Source organism: Cololabis saira, chromosome 5 (genome assembly GCF_033807715.1).
Source record: "Cololabis saira isolate AMF1-May2022 chromosome 5, fColSai1.1, whole genome shotgun sequence".
Lineage (NCBI taxonomy): Eukaryota > Metazoa > Chordata > Actinopteri > Beloniformes > Belonidae > Cololabis > Cololabis saira.
The window spans coordinates 15,336,792-15,356,571 of record NC_084591.1 but is presented as its reverse complement, the minus strand read 5'-3'; the positions used below and the strand labels follow the sequence as shown (position 1 = coordinate 15,356,571).

Here is a 19,780-nt window from a genome sequence, read left to right as displayed (position 1 = left end):
AGGAGGCCTTTCAAAGAAAACAGATAATCACGAGGAGCTGTAATCGTAAGGAATCAATAATGGAATTGCATGCTCCCATCAAAACCTGGACTAGAATTTTTACCTGCAGTTTTATGTGCAAGACAATAAAGGTCAATTCTTGAAAATGGCATGGATATACACTCTTCTTTTATTATTATTATTAAGGGGAGGGGAGCTGCTTGATAATTTCTTGCCATTACAGAGATAGAGAATGCAGCGCATACAAATCCTACATCAGTTTGCCAAATGCAAAGTCAATGCTGCAGGTGATTAGCTGATCTAAACACAAACAATGGGAGCAGGAATAAGAAGCCAGTCTGGATTTATCCACACAATAGTCCCAGCATAACGGCCAGATAATGCACCCTTTTTTTCTACATTTCGAGCCAGATAATTGTAGACGGAAGGTGGAAAGGTCTAGGCCTTGAGGATGGTTGAGCAGGTGGAAGGAACCGTGAAAATAGAGATCCGAGTGCAGATGCAAAACTCTCCAGGCTGTTTGTGAGTCTGTTGTGCACAAAGCTGACTTTCTCAACATCCCTAGAAGATGAAGAACAGAAGCCTCTCAAGAGGGGCCTCAGCAAACACTTTCTCACCACTCGGCCTGTTCCTCTTTCTCAATGTTTTGTATCCATCTATTTAACTATTTGTTTATTCACGTCTTTCCCTCCAACATTAGCTGTGTCTCCCTGAATCTCTTTTGTCTGTTTTTACCTTTCACGGAATCACAGACGGTGGGAAAAACACGCAGATATCTTCTTTTTCACATGCAGTAGGCATAACATGTGCAGACAAGACTGTTGACACAGAGGGCCGCCAGAGACTTGTCAGGCTCATATCAAAGTGACACCTGGAAATATCCCGGTGCAGTCATCTGAAATGACGTGAGCCAGGAGCAGCCGTGGGGTGCGGGGGGGGCTCTGTGAACATATGAACACCTCAACTCCCCTGTAGCTCATCTGATATCACAGTCAGTGCTATGCAGCAGCAGCACTAACACCATTTAATGTGAGAAGAAGCAGCCACTCACAGTGGATGGCATAAATGCTTCAGCCTATCCAATGCAGTATTATGACAGCACTCTGGCTACTTTTTGGCTCTTAAAGCTCATTCAACTTCAAAATAATGAAATGAGAGGTAAAAAATAACTAATGGGTGCAACTGATCATTGAAAATGCACCAAAATGACCTATAGGAGATACAGACACCCCCCTTGTTTTGTTGAAAGAATACAACTGGATGTACAAAAAAAAGACAACTCTGGTTTCATAGACCCTTTTATAAACCTGCCAACTACCTTTGGATGACCCTGTTTTGTATTGAAATCCTTGCGCCTGATAAACTTGTTTGTATGAAAACAAAAGGTAAATAAGGTCTTAGCCTAAATCCATCCATTTCAGTCAGACAACTCATGCAGGGAAGTTCTAAAACATTGAAAAACAGTCTTGGATTCAGCGTTTAGGCTCAGCATCGTACATCATGCATGCACAGAAATACAGGAGTGTAGGACTAACACGCCCTTTGAATATGAGCCCACAGGTAGAAGGTGGAGGTGGAGGTGGGATTGACATTAGGAGAGTAACAGCAAGCTTGGTAGGTGAGACATCCCAAGGCATCTAAGAACACGTGCTTCTTGTTCCTTACAGGTCATTGAACAAACGGAGGAACTGGAACGAACCATTCAGAGGGTAAATGTAAGCAGGCGCAGCAACTGCAGAGATCGCCCGCCTGAAATAACACCCAGGGGTCGTTCGGTTTAGGAATTATCTGCTGCAGCAATTTTGATATATTTCTTTCTCTCAAAAATTACTTGCGAGTGTGTAACAATGCTGCAGATTGCAATTAGGTAAATGGAAATGTATAAAAAAGTTGTAAATCTGTTGGGGGTTTTTTTTGGCCGTGAGGAAAACTTTAGCGCACATAAATAAAAGGATGAATGGATGCATAAATGAAGAAACTGGACTCTTCAGCTCACGGACGTTAGTAAACCGTCTTTCCTACTGATTGGCAGGCCTGCACTGCATCCATGTGCGGTTCTTGCTTGTTGTCTTTTTCGCCTTTAGCAAGATCAGCAAGGTCAGATGTCTGGGTTGAAAAGTAACTCAGTCCTTAAAAGTTATTGGCTGTGTTTGTCCTGCAGCACTTTGTTGAAAAAGCAGAGAGTCTGGTCATCTCATGCTCATCTTGGTCTGTGATGTCACAGATGTCAAATCTGAACAACTCATTGAATGTAAAGTCTTCAGATGAGAATCAGAATTGTATTATGCCCTCGTTTTTAAGTTGGTGGTGACTTTAAGCACTGAAATTAATGATGTCATGTAGGGCTGGGCGATATGGACCAAAAGTCATATCTCGATATTTTCTAGCTGAATGGCGATACTCGATATATCTCGATATTTTTTCTGTGCCATAATTGGGGTTTCCCCCAAAGCATTACAGCATAGCATCTCTGTTAGCTTCATTTTTTCTGAGGCAAACCCTTAAAAAAAACAGTCAGTTTTAATACAATGCCTCGTGCCAAATGTCACACAGGTACCTTTATTAACAGAGGTCTGCACAATATCAAAATGTATAAAACAAATGAAATAAAAATAAACTGCCTGCATATATAGAATAAAAATGCTTCTTGAATAAAATAAAACAAATATCCCTTTCCTGCATAATAATTAAATTAAAATACACTGTGCAATTAATACAATTTAGACAGTAACAGGCAGACTTTTCCACTGAGGTTGACAGTTGTGCAAATAACAAAACATTTGTGCAAATCTCAAATAAAACATTCAAGTCAATTTGTCACAAAATAAGCTATATCAAAATCATTAAAAAATAAATAATAATAATTCGATATAAACGATATTGTCTCGTACCATATCGCGTTTGAAAATATATCGATATATATTAAAATCTTGATATATCGCCCAGCCCTAATGTCATGCAATGAGTCTTTTTTTTACATTATGCTCCCTTTTAAGGTAAAAACTGCACATATATCTCTGTGCAAATACTTCCTGATTTTATTCTGCATGAAAAAGTCTGAACATGATCATTTGCGTATTCAGAGATATTAGCTCTTATTCGCAGTATTTTGACAGCCACAACTATTAGGCATCCGATTGCTCAAACAATGATTTAAAAAAGTGCTGAAAAACCGCAGCGGCATGGAGGTTAACAGAAACCTCTGTGGCCTTCGGTCGGTGGGCCTTGAATGCAGCTTTTCACAATAGACACTTTACGCCTCACTGTGTTTTAAACCGTAAATTCAGTCTGCGGCTCCTATGTGTGGCCCTCTGTGATGCCACCAATAAAAACGCTGGGTTCAGCCTCTCTGGCCCGCAGCACACATTTACGACAACATGCCGCCACCGCCGAGAGATGACATGGGAGAAATGGAAAGACTCGAGAGATAAACAGAGTGGAAGAAAGGATGAGGCAAATAAAAGGATTAAGTGAGCGCTCTAACGCCGACAACAAAAATAAAAGTGTGGGCGTCAACAGAAGAAGCAGATGAGCTTCCAGCCGTCAAAGTCCCTTAACCCTCCCCTCAGCTCAGCAGTGCGGCATGTTGCAAAGGCCGACACGGGATCCTTTCCTCACACTCCACTGGACAGTGGACACATCACTCTGTGTCACCTCCACTCACACAGCATTAGATCAACTCGCTGCTGAACGTTCCAGCGCAGCACAATGAGGGAGTGGGCCAAAGGTCATCCAGGGTCGTTCTCAAACCAGTTCTCTCCGCTCTAATGCATTATGAGACCTTCTGCGTTAGGGAGCTATTTCAGCTTTTAATCATACAACTGCCATTAAGGAACTTTTCTACCTCTGAATACCCCCATTATGAAACATTATGTGTCAATAAGAGAGAGGCAGCAGTCACAGTATGTGCTCTATGTGCTGTTTTGGGGTTTCAAAGCATGGACACCCACTGTCACAGAGCATGAGAGGGCGTGTTACCTTGACAACCATATGAACCGAAAAGACAGTTTGTCCCTTGAAACACTGTTTAGTAGGGCTGTTCGATTAATCGATTTTAAATCGTAATCGCGATTATGTAATTAGAACGATGTTAAAACGTGAAAATCGTAAAAAAATCGATTTTTCTCTCTTTTTTTTTTCATTTTTTCTTTTTTTTTACCTTGTCTGCACACATATTAATGATTGATACCATATTAATGATTGATGGAAATACCTCTCAATACCTGCGACAAGTGCCCCATCGGAGAGGCTCTTTAGTGTAGGAGGGGGCGTTGTAACATGCCACCGGGCATCCCTCAAGCCAGATGCGGTAGACCGGCTCGTGTTCCTTGCAAAAAACTTGCAAATGTGAATAGCAAATGTAATGACTGACATTACACACCTCTACCTCCTTCATGGGTTGCATTATTATTTAGCATGCAAAGACCCAGTTTAGTTTAATTAGAAAATGTCTTGTTTTATTTAATTGGAAATATAACTTACTGTATGTTTGCAAGTGCTGATTTGCTGATTTTTTTTTTCAGAGATAAAACTTTATATTTTATTATATTTTTTAAAACTTTTTTTCAACTTAGAGAGTTTTGCACTTTATTCATTCATTTTTGGTTTAATAAGAGCAAAGTTTGCACTTAAAGCCCAATGGGGCAAATGTTCAATAAAAAAACAGCATATTTGAAATCATTTCTTTGCCTTTTGTCAATTCACAAAATAATCGTAATCGAAAATCGGATTTCGAGAGAAAAAAATCGAGATTTTATTTTCGGGCAAAATCGAACAGCCCTACTGTTTAGTTTTAATTCCTCGCCAAACCTCTGTGGCTAAAAGGATGCTGACACTAAAATCCACTTTGTCAGGAAACAAATGGCGGTCAAGGAAGGATGACCTTTGCCTCACAGCGAGAACAAAGAGGTCAGGCATCACACAGACACCGAAAGAGAAGACTCAGCTGAGGACATACAGAATGTGTTAATATTAATATCTTCACGCTTCTGCCGTATTGTCCGTGGAGATATTTGGACCGGAGAGACTTCCCAGACATTGAAACAGACTGACAATTCACATCTAATCAAATCCAGCCAGAGCGGAAATGCCTTTGATAGGAACGTTTGATTGTGAAAGTCTGGACATTCGCTCAAAAACACACATTCAAACATGTGTTTCCAACTTACCAGAGAAACGCAAAGTTCCCTCCTCTCCTTCTCGTCCCTGGCGGGTCGACTGCTTCTTCCTTTTGTATTTTTCTTCAATCTGGTTAAACAGAAAAGAGCACATTTTAAAACACAACATTCAGATTTCTCTGTGCTCCTTTCCAGATAAACAACAACTATAATCCAACCAGGGGAAAAAAAATATTTTAGGGGGCATGGTTATCCGCTTCATTCTTCAACGGTCTTGCTTTTTATGTTGTTTTATTGTAATCTGCAAAAATATTATTTTCATTACACAAGTGTACTTCTCCGTCACCTTTGAAGAAGCTCCAACAGGAAATATGCTCTTTGCACATGACTCGGTCTCATGAATACATATATTTTCTAATATTTATAGTTAGGGGTGGGTATTCGGAAGGACCTCACGATACGATACGCATCACGATACTTGAGCCACGATACGATACACATTGCGATATCCCGATTATGCGATATCCCGATTATTATATTCTACATAGTTCACCGAAAAATTTAAAAATGCATTACACATCTTAAAATCCAAGTTGTATATATGTACATCAGATGATTGTGATGGATCTTAAAATCCGAGTTGCACGTTCATCAGATTATAGTGACAATTCATGGGACAAACTGAGTCAAAACAATGTTTTATTATAACTATACAAGCTAAAGTTACAACATATTTGTATATGTTTTTCATATTATTTACATCATATGAAATTAACATTAAATTTAGTATGAGGTGGCTTTAATTATGTGGCAAATGATAATAAACACAGGAAAGATGGGTACTAAAACCAAGGACAGGCACAGTGATCAGTGAGTATAGATATAAATCCATAAATAAATAAACCTCTGTCCATTATTTTTCATTTTTTAAGGACAGGCAATTGTGTTATATAAAAAATAAATTATAAAATGAAATAAAACGTGAAATAAAACCTGAGCTCAGTGCAGGGCCCTCCCAGGGTTGGTAGAGAGTGGCAATGCCCAGGACTGTCACTTAGGTAGGAGCACTGGGTGATATAATGGGAAAAAAATCGGGGATAAAAAAATAAATAAAATAAAATAAAATAAAATAAATAAAAAAAAAAAAAAAAAATCGATATTCAAATTTTGAATATCGATATTGAATCGGCTGGAAAAGTATCGCGATATATTGCCATATCGATATTTTTGCCCACCCCTATTTATAGTCATCCGTCAATGTGCTGACTCACTGAAAATGCACTTAAAACACGGCTAACTGTGTCAACTATTGGAGCACGAAAGACGACAAACACCCAAGCTGTGTAAAACACAGCGTGATCATGAATTATCAGAAGCAACACTGTGTAATCAAAGCTGATAGACACTAAAGCCTGAAGCTGAGAGCTGCGGCAGACACATCTCTTCCCCTCATCTCACCTCTTATCTTGTCTCATCTCCTTGATCTTTCTTTTAACCTCTCTTTCTCTTCATGTTCTCTATTCCTCCCCTCTTCCTCCTGCACCTTCTTCTTGTACTGTCATCCTTACTCGTGTCTTTCTTCCTCTCAGGCTGTCTACTTTTCAATCTTCTACACATTTCTCCAGTACTGTCTTAATTTTCCTCCCGTCTCCTTACCCCCTCCGGTGTTTTTCTCCTGCTTTCTTACCTAGCATAACCAATCCTCTTTTCTTCCCTCCAGTGTTCTTGTTATTGTCCCCTCGTCTCCTCTGTGTCATCACTTTCTCAGCTTTAAGATTAACCTTAACATGTAATATTTAAGCTCCATTTTCAATATAAAGGTTTGAAAACTGTTCAATAGCTTAATTTTCCATTGAATGTTTCGCATCTTGACACACTCCTACTTCATGATGATGTCTCCATGTGATTTACTCTCTACAGATGATATTTGTTGATTTGGTATGTTATGAGGAGAAAGGGGGAGGGATGATGTTTTTCCACTGACTTTTGTGCTAGAGACGATGGCCTCTGTTTTGTGTTTTCCTGCGGTTTTTTCAGGGGGTTTGTTTTGTTTATATTCTGATTTTTTCTAAATTAGCCTTGATTTTACTCATATACTAAGACTCTGCTCTCCAGTTTAAAGGGGACCTATTATGAAAAACATGTTTTTTCTTGCTTTAACATAAAGTGGTCTCCCCTCAGCCTGCCAACTCAGAGAAGGAGGAAAGCAACCAAATTCTGCAGTGTCTGTACAGCCGCCCAGATGAGCCGTCCAGTGTGATGTGGCTTCTACGAGCCGTTCAGATTCTGCTCCCTTTCGTTACGTAACGAAAATGCGATTTACATAGGTTGGCCTCCGATGCGTGACACCACGCCCACAACTAACACCATGTCCTAACTGCATGCAAGTGTCCGACTATCGCGTCGCACTGCGTGACATCGGATGCTCTCTATCCACACTGAAAGCATTATGGGCCCCCACGTTATTTTGATTGACAGCTGAAACTCGCCTTTTACTCACCGCACTACCCGCCCGTGCGCTCCTAGTGGCAGCACCTCGCGACGCGCTGATTGGCTGGAACCCGTGCAGCTAAGCGAGGTCAACGGACAAGACGAAGCGAACGCGACTCCCATTGGTCAGTCTCTTGCTAAGCAGGGGCTGCCTATCACATTAAGGTAAATGAAAAAACCACAAGCTTCACAACTTAGATAATAAGTTGTGAAACTTCCAGCTCCCTGGCGATCTCCCTCCAGCTAGCTGCCACTTTATTGAGGTTTTTGTAGTGAAATGAGGAGGTATCATAGAGATAACTTCTCATTTCAACTAACTGGATCAGCCGTTCCTCATCCATGACTGTTTCCTACAGCGCTTTCAACCGGCTTTCAACGCGAGCGACAGGAAGAAAATAGAAGCAGGGCGTCCGACAAATGTTCAGCTCAAAACAGCGCGGCGCGTCGTTTTGAGCTGCGTCGCTCGCGGCCAGTTAGGACAGTCCAATAGAAAATAAAGCAATGGAATTGATTTTGTCGCTGATGCTCGCTCGCGTCGCATGCAGTTAGGACACGGTGTGACTCCGCCGGCCGGAGCTTCTGCCATTTTTTCCCAACAGTGTATCGCGTCATTCAGGCAGCCAATCAGCACAGAGCCTCATTATCATAGCCTCCCCGCCCACTCAGAATCCCGCATAGATAATGAGGTTAGAGACTGAGATGATAAAGACCTGGCTCAGAGGCTGAATTTCTCATTTATTTAGCAAAAACAATCAAAAGGTTGTTTTTAAGACATTCAAGGCCTGTTTAAAATAGGTATTAGATACCATAATAGGTCCCCTTTGTTTATTTCTGACTTATCTGCTCTTTTGTGTCTTAACCAGTGGCTTTAGTTCCAGTTTTATTTTGAAAGTGTTTTCCATGCATACAGTAGGTTCACTTCCCCTGTTCTCTTCTGTGTAGATTGCTCACACCTGTGTCTCGTTAGTCCCTGTGTCTCTGCACCATCCTGTCTTTCCTTCCTTCACTGCTGGTCTGTGGTCATTCTACTTGTCATTTACTCTGGTGACTCTCTTGTTCCCCCCTTTACTATCATTAACTTCAGTCTGGGTTTATGGATTTTAGACATTTCTGCTGTTTCTGTGGATTTTCTTAAAATAAAATACTTTATTTACCACACAACTGAAGCTTAAATGCAAACTCCCACAAGTTTCCCTTGTTTTAACTATTTATGGATTCACGGATCACATAAAATGTTCTGATATCATGTCCTATTATCTTCTTTCCCAATAGTCTCTTTATCTATGTATTTATTTGTTTAGTTCCTTTTCTGTCTTTTGTGTTGTTTTATACCAAACAATTACCAACCGCGTTACACGGAACACGCAACAGCCCAAAGAAATTGACAGGAGACTGGAGAACGGCTGAATGAGCCAATCCAATTTACTTCTAGCAAAGCTTATCGACTTCAGTGTGCTGCTGAAAATAAAAGTCTGGAAGTCCCGGGGAGAGAACCCACCGTATACGCTTGGTTAAATACAAACACTGCTTTCTGCACCACTAAACACATACAATTGTCAACCGGAGGCCGACATTAACTGTGTTTCACACAAATAACATGAAGTATCTGCTTATTTTGTTCAGAATCTCAGTAAGCAAAGTTCAATTCTTCAACGTGTGTCCAAAACTTAAGAGGTGTTTTGGGAAAGGATGTTATTTGAGATATTCAGAGATTTTAATGAGTTTACTGTCTAAATATTTCTTCTTGCAGAATATTGCAACAACAAATATAAATACTTAATTTAGCAGGATTCTGACCCTGATTTTATTTTTTTTTTTATGCTGGCATAGATGCTGTTCACTCACATCAGCATGCATTACTGCTGACTACTGTACTGTCTCCACATATGACTAAAAAGCTACACCTCAACCACTGTCTTCTCCATCTCTTGCAGTTGGACCCTACAAGACAGAACTCGCTCTTTTTTTTTAGAAAGCAGTGAAACCGCTGTTTCCTCCTGGGACATCTTAATAAGACACAGCAACAAATTGACCTTTCAACATCCTGTCTGAATGAACTAAACCCTGATCCCATCAAACGTGGCCTCACCCCATGACATCATCCACCACCCCTGCCCTCACTCTCCACAGAGTCGTGCTGATCCTAGTCCAGACTGGCTGCCATAGTGATGAGAAAGGAAATCAAGAACTGAGTCAGAAATAGCCCCACAGGTTGCCATGATTAGTTGGTGAACAAAACTACATAACATCATACAGCAACAAAACCTGCGGGATACTCTTCCTACCTTTCAAAGAAAATAAGCAGCTGTATGACATTAGTTGCTGCTACTGCAGCTTATTACCTGATATAATCAGCTCCTTTGTTTCAGCTGATCTTTTTTGCTTTTGTGTTCCTCATTTTATGTATTTATGCTTTCATGAATGCTACTTTAATACTTTAACAATCACCCAACCATCGGAGCCCTGGATAGATCAGTGGGTTGAGCAGGTGCCATTTAGAGAAGCTACTGCCATCCTGCAGGCAGTGCAGGCTCAAGTCCCGGCCTGTTGCTCTTTGCTGTTTGTCTTCCCCCTCTCTCTCTCTCTCTACCGGTTTCCTGTCCATCTACCAGCACCACAAAAAACTATCACCTACCCACAAACTAAGTTGCAGAGTGACTTGTGTGCACAAAGGATTGTTTACTTCAACCAGGTGAAGCTTGTCTTTAGATTTTGTGGAGGTCAGAAATAAGGCACATACATGCATCAGGTGGTTACAAACTCCACCTGACAAGTCATGAATGCTTCTTCATGCAAGCATTGTGATTGGACAAGTAATACTGTATTTTTAAAAAGTTAAAATGACATTTAGGCTTTTATCGCAGAGGGGGCTCTTGCTCAAGCATTTTCTTTTCCAGTGTTTCTTTCTTGAGTGTTTAAGCGCTCTAAACTAGTTCTGCCACCGTTAACGATGTGGTCATATACAGCAGTATGTATTTATTGCAAGAGACAATGAGGACAGGAGTTGAAAGTTGCGTTATGTTTTTCCTAATAATCACACACACACCTGAACTAAATCTGCTTTTGCACTCTGACACTTGCCAAGGCACCTTACCTATTTATCTTGTGTTTTTCAAGTGTCCTTGTTCCATTCTGTGTTTTTATCTTATTTAAATGTTTTTCTTTTCTGCCTCAGTATTTCATTCTACTGTCCTTTTTATTGTATTTATACTGAACTGCTGTGACAAACAAAATATGCCCTTGAGGATGAATAAAGTCATATTTCTATGTATTTATCTATCTACAAGGACGGTAGATTGCAAGACCTAAACAATGGTTCCACAAAAATAGTTAAATTAAGATAAGAAATGCAATAAAGTGAGTGAGAGCTGAAAAAACTGTCCAAACAAACCATTTGCATGGATATGGGTAACAGTTAAATGCCAATTACCTTTTGAGCTATATGCATGCATGTAAACAATTTGTGTTAAATAAATTCCTGCATCATGTTGACTAAACCCAGCTGTCAAGGTTAAATAAACCTGTACCACTGAACTAAAATGCAGGTTTAAGACCAGGAAATCAGAAAGGGATACCAACAACATACAGATTGTATTGAACATGATTGAGCATTGTTTTGTTTTTGTTTGCTTTTTTTTTTGGGGGGGGGGGGGGGGGGGGGGTGCACTGGCAAAACCCTGGTACCATTCATCATGTTATGTAACATATGACAAAAGTAAAAGTAAACTTAGATGTCAGCTGGTCGAACAAGCATGACTTACTGCAGATAATGCCAAGTATTGTAGTAATGTGGTCTTTAATGAGGTTGGTTTCCTCCTCCAGGCTGCGTTAATATGATGTGTGTGCATGTGTGTGTGTCTCTGTTTGCCAGGCAGGGGAAGGGGGCGCGACAGCAGTGGAGAAGCCTGTGGGTTTAATTTCAGTCCTGCCTAATGAGAGGCAGAGTGTAGCTTTAGATGATACCGCTCTTCCTATGAAGCGCCATTACCGGCAAAGAGGGGTGAAATAATTGGAGTCGGAACACACGCTTTCTTCCCCTATGAGGAATATACATGAGGCGCCATGGCTTGTTGGGGCAGTCGTGGGCTGTTTTTTGCCATTACACAGGAGATGCATCACAATAGACAGCAGAGTGAAGTGGATTCATTGATTTGCACATGCTGGAAAAGTGCAAACTATTGATAATGCAGTTGACTGTCAGTAGAAAAAAGCTTCTGTGGATGTTTCACTGCAGAAACAATGCGTGAAACAATATTATCACGGCCTCAGCTTCCAAAGCATGATACAAACTGACTGAAAATGTAAAAAAAAGTGTTGCAACTACTTTCTCCCACTTACACTTTTTAGTATAAGTCACTTTATTAGCAGATTTTTACCACTGAGGTGATCAAATCTGAGGAAAAAGACCATCTTAAGATCTGAAAGCTTAAAGCTGAAACAGCATTAAAAGTCTTTTTTTTGCCGCATACTTTTTTTTTTACGAAACATTTGTCATAAGTGATAACAGTTTATCAGCTGTAAAATGTCTTCTATTTTTAATTTTAATGTTTCATCATTTTACGAGAGATGAAACACTCAGACGAGACCTGGTTCACCACCTGCAGAGAGCAGAGCATCAAACGCTGTGCTTTCAACATAACAGCACCTAAACGACCTTTAAAAAAAAAAAAGGTGCCTCACCTTTATCTGTGTGTGTATCAATAAGGTCAGATCCCCTCAGCTTTCGCGTTGGTGGCATGCAAGCTTGGTCTCAGCTGTCATAATCCCAGTGCCTGTGTATTCCTCCACACATTTGCGATAACTGAGTGACAGCAAAGAGAGGAACCGATTCCCTCACAAAATCGACCCCCCCCAACCCCGACACACCCACAATCCCTCCTCCCACAAACCCTCCCCCCCTCCCCTCTCACACTGGGATTAAAACAACCTTTTTGTCTATCCACAATAGGGGTTAAACATTTCCTGGTATCACATGAACAGCTACCAGAAACCACCACAAAGTTACCAGGGTGGATCATCGAGACCTGTTTGAGCAAGAGCGTGGAACGTTCAGAAAGTAATTTGCTTTGTATTGCAGGAAACTGTCAGAAGAATAAGGAAATAATTGAGCATAACATCCTGCTATGAGAATTTGGCACAACATAAAAGTGAAACCGACACTATAATTTCATGTTAATCAAACAGCACCCAGTGTGCAACATAAATAGCTGTCAGCTGCGTCGATTGTCCTCAAGTCAATGCAGTCTTCTGGATGTTCAATAGAGGGTGGAGGTGGAAGAGAAGCGGAGCAACTATGTGAATAAAAAGAAAAAGCCTCAAGGCACATCCTCAGGACTTCCTTTCCCATACAGTCAGAAGCCAAAGAAAGTGCTTACCTACACTCAACAGATGTCCCCATGCAATCTGATCTAGTTGACTTGAGTGGGGGGGCTGATTTACTGCCGACTCCTCGCCAGTATAACTGCAACCCGGTTTAAAGAGAATAGATGTGAAAAGTCTTTTGACGTCTGTTAGCTATGGTTGCAGAGGGCAACAATGGTTTGAAAGAGGGCCTTTTCTCTGCACCCAGCCTTAAATAACACTCGTCTCCTTACAAAAGCTCGGAAAATGTAACGTTATCTGCATCAAAGAACGCTGTTCAACCCACTGAACAATGACTTAGACTCTTGCATCCAAAAAAACATTTCAGGGCAGCTTTCCTTGCTTGTAGCTGTATAAAGTACTTTTTACTTCTGCACTGGACCTAAGTGCAGTGTTGGGTTCTATCATACCTCTTTATTGTCCTATTTTCAGGGAATCTCTTTACTGTACCATGTTCCCTTATTTACCACTTAAAGAGCATATTGCAGGTTAGAATTTTTTCAAAAATGATACCTGACCTTATGTGAAAATGACTATGTGAGAAGTTAATGTAGGATTTAATATGTTTTACAAGACATAAGGGCACGTATTCAGAGGAAAAAGTGGCTGATTTTAGCCAAGCTCGTACAAACGCTCTTTTTTTCGACCACCGCGTCATATGACGTCACGCCAGGGAGCATCTCCACAGCTCTGCCCCATCTGACTGCCCAGACCCCGTACACACGTAGCCGGGTATCTGCTAAACCGAAGATATTTTCCTACGTTTGGACCTGTCATCCACATGAAAACACAAATAAACGAATGTTTAAAAAAACTCCGGGCAAAGGGAAGATTTTTGAAAACTCCGTTTATGTAGATGCATCTAGACCTGGTGTAGACAGAGACAGAGAGCAGTTTTGCGTTTTCGAACGTCACATTATGCTCCAAAACAACAACAAATCTGCTCTGAGTCTGACGTCTAACGTGCGACCATTGTTTACTACAGTTCTACAGATGATCCAGCATCTGTTCTCCAAGCTATTTATTAAATAAATGGTCTCTGCTCTTGACACTGTTACACCGACGCGGAGCCTACGCCGTAAGGTACGCGGCGACGCGCAGCAGCTGCAGCCCGGCTGCGTCGGTTTAACGCAGCAGCTCCGCGGCGGGACCATGGATCTGACACGGGGGGAGGCGAGCTCGTTAACCGAGAATGAGACGCGGCTCCCGGACCCGGGAAAGCTGCCCAGCCCGGCTGCAGCAGGGCTGCGTCGGTTAACGCGGCAGCTCCGCGGCGGACACCGGGGGGAACTCGAGCTCGTTGCCCGAGGAGGAGGCGCGGATCCCGGGGTAACTGCGCCGCGGAGGCGGCCCGGAGTCCGGAAGACCAGATGATTTACAGGTCTGTGCTTATGAAAGTGGTCGAAAACGCAGATCTTCGGTTCTGTGTGGAAGGTTTTTTTTTTTTTTAACAACGATGTAATGTGGATACAAATTATTTTATAAACGAAGGGGGGGAAATATTCGGTTTTAAAAATACCTGTCTATTTCGGATGCTTTTAAAAAAAAAAGAGAAGATAATAAGCCTGTTTTCTGTTTAGAAAGTACAAACATAGACAGATTACAAGTACTCACCCGTTTTTAAGGAGTTATTTTCGGAGTTTCTTTCAGGAGCGCACGGGCGGTGCTGCAGTGAATAAAGGCGGATTTATGGTTCCGCGTAAAATCGACGGCGTAGCCTACGGTGTAGGGTACGCGGCGCACGCAGCGTTCGGTGCGTCGCCGCGTAACCTACGCCGTAGGGTCTGCGTTGGTGTAACGCGGACCAATAAATCAGCCTTTTAAAAAGCAAGTTTCAGCTGTCAATCAAAAGAACGTGGGGGGGACTAACGGGTTCTTAGTCATATTGGTGTGAATACACATTCACAACCTCTTCAGTGTCACAACTACCATTAAGATCCATTATTTTTCCTATTGTTGAATTCACCGCGCTCCCCAGTGTGACGTCACTCCCGGTTCAGCTTTTTCAGATGCGGAAGTAAAATACTCTCACAAAAACAACTCCAGAGGTCACTGTAGTATATATTTATGCGTATTTCAATGAAAATTCAGTTCCTACATTATTTTCCTACACATTGATTCACAGGGGTCTCCAACCTGCAATATGCTCTTTAAGTTGCAAAGAGGCCATTTGTGGTAAACTATTGGGAAACTTTACACTGGAAAAATGGTAACTTTGGAAATATTTCAGTTAATTAGTAGTAGTAGAGCAATAGTAGATGTAACATTGTTCTGTAGAATAAGAGTAGGGGGGGGCAAAATGCAATGCTTTACACAGATATCCAGTCAGCTAAACTGGAATATTCTGTATTTGATGCTGAAGAAATTAGTGTAAACCGACTCAATGGTGCAGAAGGTAGAAATTCTACTTAATTTGGATTGAATGTTATTGTTTTAGATTTTCTGTCCCCCAACCACGTTTAAGTTCCCTGTTACACACTGTCGTGGAGCTTTTTAATCACATCTATTCCCAAACAGCCCTTGCTAGAGTTATTTACAACTGAAAATGTGGAGGATTTTGCTGTTATTGTTATAAATTGTTAATTAAATCCAGATTTTAGATGCAAAATAAATGATCAGGCTTTGAGCCAAAATACTCAAATCCTTCTGCACCTTTGGTTGACTTGGCACACATATACACACGCACACACACACACACACACACGCACAGAGAGAGAGAGAGAGAGAGACAGTAGGATGCCAAAACAAGAGAGAAAGCTTCGAGCCAAACAGAACTTTCCTTCATCATGTGACCATTCGGCAAGACCTGAACCTAAGTTGGGAATGACTGGATTTAACATCACAACCATTGCATTTAAAAAAAAAATTTATCTTTAAAAGACCCAGATCATTTTGCACATCCATCTGTTTTAAGTGTTAGCAGCCATAAAAACACAGCAGACTACAGCCAGGAGGTGGCCTTATCTTCTTCCGATGCTCAGGAAACCTTTTGCATAGTTTAATAACATAATCTAATTAGGTTTAGGTAACTGGTTAGGTGTCAGAAAGGTTAACTTTGAACAAAAATACAATATCCTTTCTCAAAGTAACACCAGTACAGACTCCACAGACTTCAGTCACAGGTTTGCAGCCGTTTGCAAGAATAATCTAGATTGCATTCTCTTCATCAGACATCAGAAGAGATGGTGTGCTACTGAATGTCATCATGCCTATGTTCAGACGTGTCTAATTATGTTTTTTTTAATATTGAACCATCACTAAAATGATGACTGCATCTCAAATCAAAGCGGATTTGTATCCACTTGTTGCAGTTTTGGAAAAAGAGAATCAATTATCCTACAGCGGCACGTGAAACCTGCCGGGAAATGTTGAAAGGATGCACAACATACTCATTATTGGATCCTACAGCACATATACAGTTTCCACTTAGGTGCAGTAATAAACCCATCAGCCCAAAAGACTGCTGAATCTATGCTGCAGTTTTACCGTAATTCACTAATGAACAGCCTCTGGTGTTTCATATGTAAACATAACTCAGCGTGTAAAGCTTTCTCAGCAGCAAATTCGCAGCATGATATGGCATTAACTTAAAAAATGGATCATAAATAAAAGCATTCATCGAAGCAGACGGCTTTCACAGAAATGATGGATAGTGGCGCAGTGTATGGATCATATGAAATGAGTGAAAGAGCCATATTTCTCGGAGTGAGGGGCGTGATTGACCAAGTCGAATGGGCATTATTTCTGCACACTGACTCTGTAGAGCTGAGACACTGGGCGATCCCCATCAGCCTATTGCTTCTTCAGACACACACTGAGAGAGGCTTGCCGGCCTCCCTGCTCTTTGTCACGGCACCAATAGAAGAACAATATTTCAATGGCAACTTTTAACAGAGCAAAGTTTGTGCATGAGTCTGAAATAGGCCCTCCTCGCTTTAGATGCACACCGCATGCGTGTTTGTGTATGCGTGTCCGTGTGTGTGTCCATGGTGAGGGCTCCTTTTGAGGCTCCCATTCAGAAATGTGAAAGGGGGTGAAATATGATTGGCTCAGCGTGAGACTAAGGGGCTGGGTTCACAAGGCTATCAGGGCAGGGTGGGAGGACACTTGGGAAATATTTCACTGCAGTAAGCAGCGGAATGAGAAAACACGTGCATATGATTTAGCTTCAGTACCATAAGTGGCGAAAGTAGCACAGTATGCTCTCGTGCGCCTGATATCTGGTCAGTGAAGTGGCAGATCAAACATGAGGAAAGGACATGAACTTTCTGATGAAACATGGGTCTGTGCTAGCTTGTCCCAGAAGGGGCGAGGTCTCACATAATCCCAGTGGCTGTTGGATCAACACATAAAAGACTGCTTAGGGTAGAAAAGTTATCAGAATTATGAACCAACTTCTCTAATGAATCCCGTCTCTATACTGGTTAGTTACGTCTTTTTACTCTGTTTTCTTCGCCCCTTTCTTGTCCTGTGTTGTTGTCTCTTACCCTGATATCCCACAGAAATAAATAGAGAAATGTCTTCCAAGTTTTGATCTCGTTTTGAACTCGTTACCACAGTGATGTGGGGAAGAATACTGCGGCATCACATATCAACATACTCCTAATATGTGAGGTGTCGGGTTAACCACCAACTACCACATGCAGTTGAAGGAGTTTAGCATTAAAAAAACATCTTCCATCAAGCTGCATTGATCAAACAGGCATCAGATTCGGCTCGGAGGACAATGAGGAAAACAAAGAGGCTGGGATCTTAAGGGAATTTACATGAATTACAGCAAGACACCCATAGGGATGGCCGCGACCTCTCCTCAGCTTTTTGAAACTAAACAAGATCCTGATCCCGCCCATCAACACGGAGGCAAACACACATGCACAAAGACACACACATGGAAAATGGTGTGACCGGTTTCCATGGTGCCATGAGGCTCGCTGACAGGGATGGAGTGTTAACATGCTCACACACAACAGAGGGGATGATGGAGAGAAAAAGAAAAAGACAGACGGAGAGAGAGAGGCAGAGAGGGTGCAGTAAAAAAGAACAAAGCAAGTGTAGTATAGAAGAGATTTACCACACACAGGCAGCACACCATCCATTGGGTTAAAGACCTGTACGTATCGTATTTCTTCTCTTCTCAAAGAGTCTCACCGACACAATTCAAAATGCACAATAGTTCCACTCAACAGTGACAAGCACTTTCCTTCTCAACGCTAACTTTTTAAAGCTACTGTAGCATCCCCGACTGATGACGGTTGACCTGTAGGGGAGCCAGAGGGGGGGCAAGGGGGCGGGCGGCCCGGGGCCCACAAGCTCATAGGGCCCAATGATAGGGCCCCGTTTTGTGTGATACGTTCATATATAATTGTAAATTGTAGGCTATAATTACGATAAAATGTGCATTGTGCGGCCAGTGTAGGCTAATTCTTACTTTACAACTGTCCTGAACGTATCGGGGCTGTGAGCCAACGCTGATTGGCTGTAAAGCCTGATTTATGGTTCTGCGTTAAAAACGACGCAGAGCCTACGCCGTAAGGTACGGCGAAGCCTACGCCGCAGGGTACGCGGCGACGCGCAACGTACGTGCGCATCGCCGCGTACACTACGCCAGGGGTTCTTAACCTTTCTGACCTTGGGGCCCAATTTTTTCAGTACAGAGTGGCCCGGGGCCCGTTAAATATTAACACTGTATAGCAGGGCTATTCAACTAAAACTTTAAGAGGTCCATTTAGAGAAAATTTACTCAAGCGAAGGTCCAGAACATCATTTTATATATATATATATATATATATATATATATATATATATATATATATATATATATGTGTATATATATATTCAAGTAGCCTCATAGTTGTATCAACATCTGCATCTGACTGTTATATTAAAAAAGTACATATTTGCCAATTAACATGTTTAACTTGAATTACACATATTTTTTTCTCTTAAAAATAAAATAGATTTTATTTTATTTTTCAAATGGTATCTTATTTTATTTCTTTACCAGCAGTTTGAATTTCCCCTTTTCTTTGTTAATTGTCTCAACACATTTTTATAATAAATTAATATAAACACATCTTAACAATTGAACAGTTTTGCAGTTTTTCTTTCTTCCCCTGTTATAATCTTATGCCCCCACTTTCTGTCGTTCAGTGAGAGAACTGAGCTTTCTCCTGCCAGAACTTAAATCTGGGCTGGATGGTGTCAGATTGGTGAGCCTGGAACGATATTTAGTTTTAATTATGTTCATTGTGGAGAAAGCTGCTTCACAGCTGTCCTATGTGGACCCAAACATGTGGTTTATTTTCTGTGACTTCAGTTCAGACTTGAGTGGATATGTTTGATGAAAAACTCTTGCACTTTGAACGCCACGGTCTCTGAACGTATGATACACTGGTTTTGTCCCAGTGGGAAGACTGAACTAGGATGAATCTGTCCGGGTTGAACTTTCCCTTTTCCCTTCCCTTTTTTAGGCTTCTCATCTCTGTAAGAGTCAAGCTAATTACTGTATTTTGACGACCATGCGGCGCCGTGTGGAAAGACGCACCCTCAGATTTGATATTTAAAAATAGAGCGGGAACAAAACTTATTTTGATTTTGCTTTAAGTTATTTACATTAATAAGTTGTCAGGACTCAGTGTGTCGGGTTTCATCCGAGCCTGATCAGCTGCTGCGACGCAGCAGAGTCACTTTCCAAACGCTTTTGCGAGACTGAACAGTCCAGTCCAGCAGACACGACAGCCCACGCATCTACATGTACAATCCTTAAGCAGTAACGACGGAGCCGTCGGCGCCGCCCGAGCGGCACCGACCTC

At 41.5% G+C, this 19,780-nt stretch overlaps 1 protein-coding gene across 8 annotated transcripts in view; it reads right to left on the bottom strand.

Annotated features, from left to right (window-relative positions):
• The window catches only part of LOC133443802 (neuronal cell adhesion molecule-like), a 108,557-nt gene that overhangs the window by 51,362 nt on the left and 37,415 nt on the right, over positions 1–19,780 (bottom strand). For 7 of the 8 annotated variants that reach the window (XM_061721048.1, XM_061721056.1, XM_061721061.1 and 4 more), the window contains exon 2: positions 5,169–5,247. The gene's annotated coding sequence lies outside the window, so the exon portion shown is untranslated. Of the gene's footprint in view, positions 1–5,168; positions 5,248–12,287; positions 12,414–19,780 lie in introns of those variants that run through there. The other variant, XM_061721049.1, reaches the window with a different exon arrangement.